This window comes from Carcharhinus amblyrhynchos, chromosome 4 (genome assembly GCF_965287045.1).
Source record: "Carcharhinus amblyrhynchos chromosome 4, sCarAmb.v2.hapA, whole genome shotgun sequence".
NCBI classification, from domain to species: Eukaryota; Metazoa; Chordata; class Chondrichthyes; order Carcharhiniformes; family Carcharhinidae; genus Carcharhinus; species Carcharhinus amblyrhynchos.
In genome coordinates, this window is record NC_137327.1 from 16,482,839 (window position 1) to 16,490,688 (window position 7,850).

Here is a 7,850-nt window from a genome sequence, read left to right on the forward strand (position 1 = left end):
GATCCTTCTGTAGAATCTCCACACCCTCTGCACAATTTGCCGTTCCACCAATCTTGGTGTCATCAGCAAATTTCGACACCCTACACTCGGTTCCCTCCTCCAGATCATCTATATAAATGGTAAATAGCTGAGGCCCCAGCACCGACCCCTGGGGCACTCCACTAGTCACCATCCGCCAATCCGAATAGCACCCACTGACCCCCACTCTCTGCCTCCTATTTGACAACCAATCCTCTATCCACGCTAACACCCTACCCCCAACTCCATGTCCCCTGACCTTCTGCAATAACCTCCTGTGAGGTACCTTGTCAAAGGCCTTCTGAAAATCCAGAAAGACCACATCCACCGGCTCTCCTCTATCCACTGCCCTAGACACATCCTCATAGAACTCCAGTAAATTTGTCAGACACGACTTCCCTTTAACAAAACCATGCTGCGTCTGCTCTATCAAGCAATTCCTCTCAAGATGCCTCGCTATTTCCTCCTTGATGACGGATTCTCACATTTTACCTACAACAGACGTTAAACTAACTGGCCTATAATTCCCTGCCTTTTGCCTGGCACCCTTCTTAAACAACGGCGTAACATTAGCCGTTTTCCAATCTTCCGGCACTTCCCCGGAATCCAGCGACGTCTGGAAAATAACCACCAAGGCATCCACTATCACCTCCGCCATTTTCAGAATCCACTGTGCTACCGTGCCGCCCAATTCTTGAGTCCAATTCTTTTGTGTAAATTGGGAATAATGGTGGTCCCAGCACTGTTGGAATGTCACTAATGTACTCTCTAACTCTTAGCCTGTCTGTTCTTGTTCATTACCCACTTAAAGATTCAAATTATTATTTTTTCCGGTTGGAATGTTTAACGTGCTGTAAAAGTTCAATTCTCTTTTCTCATTTCCATAGAATCCCTAAAGTGCAGAAGGAGGCCTTTCAGCCCATTGACCCTGCATTACTCCTACTTGCCATTTTTTTTATGGTCATTACTCAATGCTTGCTGCTCACTTCATAAATCAGCCTTCACATTTCTTCCTTCAGTTCCCTTCCACCATTTGGAATACAGCTACTACAATAATGGATTTCTTATCTTTCAATGTAACCATCCAGATTCTCTATATATCTTATTACCAGCTATACCCCATTTATTACTCTCATTATGCTCTCTTTAACTAGGAAGCCACTCCATCTCCCTTTCTACCCTCCCTTTCCTTGCTAAGCTTGTTATATCTTGCAATATTTAATGCCAATCTCGTTATCTATGTAGCCATGTTTCAGTTATCCCTCATTTTTCCAGGCCTCTTGCACGAATTGTTGTTGTCAGTTCAACAATGCAGCTGAAGCTCTGTTTTTTTATATAAGGAATGTCCTCATTCCTCCCTTTTTTCCCCCTCTTCTAAATTCAGCTGTGATTGCATCAAAGGAGAGGCAGATTTGTCTTCATGTAGCTCTAGTTATCCAAAAATTTCTATTCAAATTTGATATCATGGCAAAGAGGTTTCTTTGTGAACTATTTAATGAACTATCCCAGGGGAAAGGCATGGTTATGTCTCAACATTAATGATGCTGAATGTGAGGATGTAAAACCAGGTTCAAGATGGGTGATGTGAAATTCTCTTTAACATATAGTATTGTGCTGTGCAGATTGAACTGAGAACCAGCTTCAGAAACAAACTAAAAGTCACTTTGACATCCCAGTATCAATATAAAGGTAAAGTTTCCATAGTCCCAGATGACCATAGACCACAGGGGAGAGCTGACTAGTGGTGATTTAACCTGAGGATCACCACAGCTGAGGCAAGGGGCAAGGTTGAGAAGTTCATGAATCACCTCAGCCAGTACGGGAATTGAATCTGTGCTGTTAGCATCGCTCTGCAGCATGAACCAGCCATCCAGCCAACTGAACTAACCAACTCTCCATTGCACCCTAAAGCACTCTATCTAAGCTACATCACTGAAATATATAATTCCACTCAAAATTACAGCCCAGTTAAAAATCCATGTCTTTGGTGGACACTTCAGTATTGTTCCAGTTTCTATTCTAACTGGTGAATCCTCCAGTTCACAGTACTATCCTCCCATTAAACCTTCAGTTTCTTTGTGAGCTAATTATCCTTCTTGAAAACAGATGAGAAAACACTGATTAAATACTCTTCAACAAAACAAGAACTGTAGCAAATTGGAAGTGATTGCTCCAAATTTAAAACAGTTTGGTTCTCTTCCTGTTTTCACCATTGCCAATCAACTCCAGACCAATCAACATGCAGCCCAGTGATTGTTTACAAATTTACATTTTATCCTTCCTCAAACCAGGTGATTATTTGCAATTTACACAGTGTTGTCTAATTTAAATATCTCAAAGCAACAGTTTGTTTATGAAGTTAAGAGTTGATTTGTATCATTAATTCCCAACTGTTGGGTAGTCAGCAGTGATTAGCACTCCTGGTTCCCCAGTGATGTAGCTCTTTTAAGGTACCAAACAAGTAAACAAACTCAAATTAACTAAGAGACAAATTAAAAGGGGCAGGCCCCCAAAAAGGAAGAGTGGGGGAGGGGGGGGGGGCGAACTAAAAATAAACCAAAGGGAACTTAAAACATTAAATCAAAATGTGATTGTCAGGGTCTATAACGTACCCCAGCCCCTGTGGTGCCCAGCGGGTGCGGAAGGCCACTAGTGATGTACTGAGGCTCAATGTTTCAACATTGAACAAGATAAACATTGGCACCTGTATCCTTTTTGTACAAGAAACACGAAACAATTACACATTTTTGATACTAAGGGAAAGCAAAAACGATAGCCTGAGTTATACAACGTAACAGTTCCTGGTGTATTGCCGATACAGCGAAACATGTCAACATTTGGTACTTTCTTGGAATGTGCTGACCTTTGTCAAAATAGAAATTTTCAGTGCTTTCACTTCCTTTAAGTTGCACAAGTAAAAGCTTCATTATAAGTACCTAGCCACGCTCCTTTGTGACATTGTAGCATGTAATCAACACACACCCACAGTGGAGTAATTCAGTGCCGACTCACTTAAGCTGAACATCGAAAAAAACGGATCTTTAGAGTGATATTAAAGGTTGCCGCAGGGGTTAAGTGCCTAAAAATACTGCAGTTGTCATTAATTTTGAATACCAAAAGCACATTTCTGAGATTTGCACGTTTAGACCCGTGCTTTGTCACCCAGAACAGGATGAAAAACTTTAAATGGAGGGAGGAGCGCCCACCCGTGGGCTTTAGTCGACAAACCTGTTCTCATTGTTGCAGGTGTGCTGTCAATCTGCCAAAGCTCCTCCCAGACTCTCCCCTTGAGCCAACAGCCTTTGGCAGAGTCAGTGCCAGTGTTCATCAATAGAGCTGCTAAGATTATGCCTTAACAGATTCCGAGCTGGGATGTACAATTACCTTGATGAATCCTGTGGTTGAACGTATCAAACACAATGTTTTTGACCTAAGCAATTTTACCACGCGTCATATTTTCTATTATGGATTTTTTTAACAATGGGGAGCGTACCCAGTAGACACCAAATTGGACCTTACATCCATTTTTCAACATGAGAAACGCAGGCGGAGTGTTACATGGTTAATGTGAATGGAACTGATTCCTAAATTTAAGCACACAACTATTTAAGTCAGCTGTACAAAGGGAAATCATCTTTAGCATCCCAATTTTGTTGGCTTGAATAATACAGGGGTATTATAAGAGTACGGGAGCAATTAACTAATCCTTACTGCAAAAGGAGTTGTAATCTCTGCTAGAGATTACAAAGGAAATATAGAAGACACAAGGTTCAAAGAAGAAACTACTCCCAGCAGTAAATCTGCCAAAGGCAAATGGCTATTGTGGTTATAAACTGCGAGCAAGTTATCCAATACTCCATGTGATTTTCTGTCCGATGTATCAAAGAGTTTTACAGCACAGAGAGAGGCCCTTTGGCCCATTGTGTCATCGATGGCCATCTATTCTAATCCCATTTTCCAACACTTGGTCTATAGCCTTGTATGTTACAGCATTTCAAACACTTATCTAAATCTTGTTAAATGTTTATTTATTTCATTTATTTAGTGGTCACAAGTAAGGCTTACATTAACACCGCAATGAAGTTACTGTGAAATTCCCCTAGTCGCCACAGTCCGGGTTAATGCCCCTAACCAGCACATCTTTCAGAATGTAGGAGGAAATCGGAGCACCCAGAGGAAACCCATGCAGATATGGGGAGAACATGCCAACTCCACACAGACAGTGACCCAAGCCGGGAATTGAACCCGGGTCCCTGGTGCTGCGAAACAACAGTGCTAACCACTGTGCTCCCATGTTGTGAGGATTTCCACCTCTACTACTCTTTCAGACAGTGACCAGAAAGTTATGGCTGTTCACGCTGGCGGGATTTTCCCAGCCCACTGTAATGAATGGAGATTTGGCTGGCTGCCAAATACTCCGACTTCGCTGCAGCAGGAGTGTTGCATGTTCGGCTGGTAAGATCACACCCAGTGAGTTCCAGATCCCCACCACCCTCTTGGTGAAAAGGTTTTTCTTTAAATCCCCTCTAAATCTCGTACCCTTTGCCTTAAAACTATGCCATCTGGTTATCAATCCCCCTGCTAAGGCGAAAGGTTTCTTCCTAATTACCCAATCTATGTCCCTCATAATTTTGTGCATTGTACGGTTATGGGTTTTTTTTTGATTAAGTACCTGCTGCATGGGGAGACTCAGTCAGTGGTGGGGAGCTGATGTGGGTTTGGATAAAGTATTCTACATAAAGAAAATGCATGAAAACCACAGAGTGTCAGAATGAAACTCAGGCTCAACACAGGGGCCAGAACTGAGGTGTGTGTCCACAAAGGTCTGGAAGGATGTGTTACCCAATTTCTCTCCATAACCCAGCAAATCACGTCTCTTCAAGTATATCTCCAACTTGCCTGTTTAAAGTTACCAGGGAATTTGATTCCACCATCCATTCCGATAGCGTGTTCCAGATCTTAATAATCCTCTGGAAGAAAAAATTCTAATTTCCCTCTAATACTTTTGCCAATTATTTTAAATCCCTGACTTCTGGTTATCAATCCACTTCCCCTGCTTATTCAGTCAAACTCCTCTTAATTATTAGATCTATATTTAACCTTTTTTTTTAACTCGGGGAGATTAATCCCAACTTCTCCAATCTTGTGACATAATTGACGATCCCTAATCTCATTCTGCCAGACCTCCTTTATACCCTCCACAGGGCCTTGGCGCCTTTCCTGTGAGGTGCAGAATTGTATAAAATACTTAAGTGAGTCCTAATTAGAGATATGCAAAGGTTTAGTGTGACTTTTTTGGTTTTGTATTCAATGCCCCTGTTTTCCAACTCAAGTATCCGATATGTTTCCCTAAATGCCTTATCAGCTTGCCTTGAAACCTTCATAGCTTTGTGAACAAAGCCAGTGGCATTTTGCATGGCTTGTCCACACCGTTATTGGGGAACCTGTTGTGAGGGTCAACTTTGGTGGGACCAGAAAATCCCACCAGCACGAAGGGCCAGAAAACCCCTCCTTGTCTTTAAGGCAGAGATAGATAAGTTCTTGATCAATAAGGGGATCAAGAATTATGGGGAGAAGGGAGAAGAGTAGGGGTGAGAATCATACCAGCCATGATTGAATGGCGGAGCAGACTCGATGGGCTGAGTGGCCTAATTCTTCTCCTATATCTTATGGTTTATGTCACCCTGAAGTCTGCCATTATCCTGTTCACTATTTATTATTTGTGAGTCAAACGAAGGTACTAGAAATTGTTTTCAAGAATAAAATTAATTCTCATTGGGAGAAAGATCATCTCTTAAAGGCAAATCATCTCTGACCAACCTTATTAAGCTGCTTTGATGAAGTAATTGGGAAGTCTGATGAAGAAAATGTAGTGCATATTGTACAGACTGACATTTAACAGGCACTTAATAAAGTTTAACATTACAGACTTAGTTGACAAATGGACACATACTGGTATGCAATTTTATGGTTCCCCTCCAGTGGGTTTACAGACAGGGAGGATTTGTAAAACTCTGCCAGTGTCCTTCTCACTACCTGTCCTCTGCCCTAAGCCTGGTAGCCATTTTATGGAGGGACTGGGGAGATCTAGTCCTATCCTCCCTTGCCCCAGTTGACGCCCTCTGACATTTCCTCTGTGCTTACCATCCTTTAATATTTAATGCCAATTACTTTGAATTGTAGGCTCTGTGTCGCAGTCTCTTAGATAAATGACTCAAATATATTTCACTTAGGGCTAATACAGAATGTAAGTGTAAGACTTCCATCCTACCATTTGGATGGGTTTCAACTCTGGAGATGTAAGTGGTAAGTAACAGTGGTGCCCAGTTTCTTTTTTTCCATTATATTTTTGTTCATGAGCTGCTTCCAACCAGAATTTGTGACAATTCTTTGGGCTTTTTTGAATGCAATTCGTAATTCTGATTATGTGTGCTAATTTAAAAAAAAACAAGCTGGAATGCAGCTAACTAAACTGCTTAGCAAAACATATGCATTATGATTTGTGAAGACACACCAACATTAAAATCAAATATCTTTCTGGCTTAGAAATTCTTAAAAGCACTCAATCCAAAATGTACACATAGTCAGAAACAAGTACCATTTGATAAGCTGAAAGGACTTAAAATCAACTGTACTATATTTATCATGCCTTGTGCATGGCTTTTGAATAGAACAAATGTATCAATAATCCACAAGTAGGACTAAATATAGATCATTTTTCTAGCTAAATAACTTGGGATTCAAAGCAATATGCCACACCACTGACATCTTCAACCGATCTACTTAAATGGATTGTTGTTCAGGTAGTTGCTAAAATAATGCACAACTTATTGAAAGCCATCCAGGTCCAAAGATCATGCTCATATCTAGACTTCCTTGAGATTTCTTGCGAAAAGATTTATTCAAAATTCCAATATTTGTACAACACATTAAGCACCATTCAGTCCTCCTAAGAGTGGATTGAGAATTGAGTTCAATATTAGATTATGAATATATGGAGTTTTGTTTATTTTCAATAAAATTTTTGAATTTGCTTACGTAGTTTTCTGCTGGTCCTTTGATTTCGTATTATCACTTGGATGGGTAAAAAAATGAAAGCTTCCAAGACCAAATTCAATTGTGATTTCCCCCTCTTCATAATCTTCCTCTGTGATGCATGAACATATTTGTTCATTTATTTTATTTTTCTTTAAAATAATTTTAAAAACAATAACTTTTTGTTGTATAAATATTACATCACATGTTGCAGTAGCGTACTTAAGCGATGGCTGACTCCATTGTCATAATCTCCAGCCCTGCAATCTTTAAGAACTCTGTGTACTCCAACCCTGACATCCTGAGCATCCCTTACTTCCTTCATCATTCTACTGGTGGTTGTTCCTTTAGCTAGCCAAACTTGAAGCTCTGAATATTCATTCCTCAATCTCTCTGTCTTGCTCCTCTTTTGATGTAGAGATGCCGGCGTTGGACTGGGGTAAACACAGTAAGAAGTCCGACAACACCAGGTTTAAGTCCAACCGATTTATTTGATAGTAAACTCACAAGCTTGTGAGTTTACTACCAAATAAATCGGTTGGACTTAAACCTGGTGTTGTCAGACTTCTTACTGTGTTTGCTCCTCTTTTAACATGCTCCATAAAATGTGAGCAAGCTTTTGATCACCAGACCACACTGAGGCATTTAATGTGATGGGAGCTGGGAATGAGATAGAACAAAGCTAAAAAGTTCTCTGCTTGGAATCAGTGATAACTGCAGGGGTGAGGAATGGTGATATGGTGGTGAGGTGGGGGGCAACGGTGGCAGAGCAGGAAGCTCCATCCACAGGAAAAACA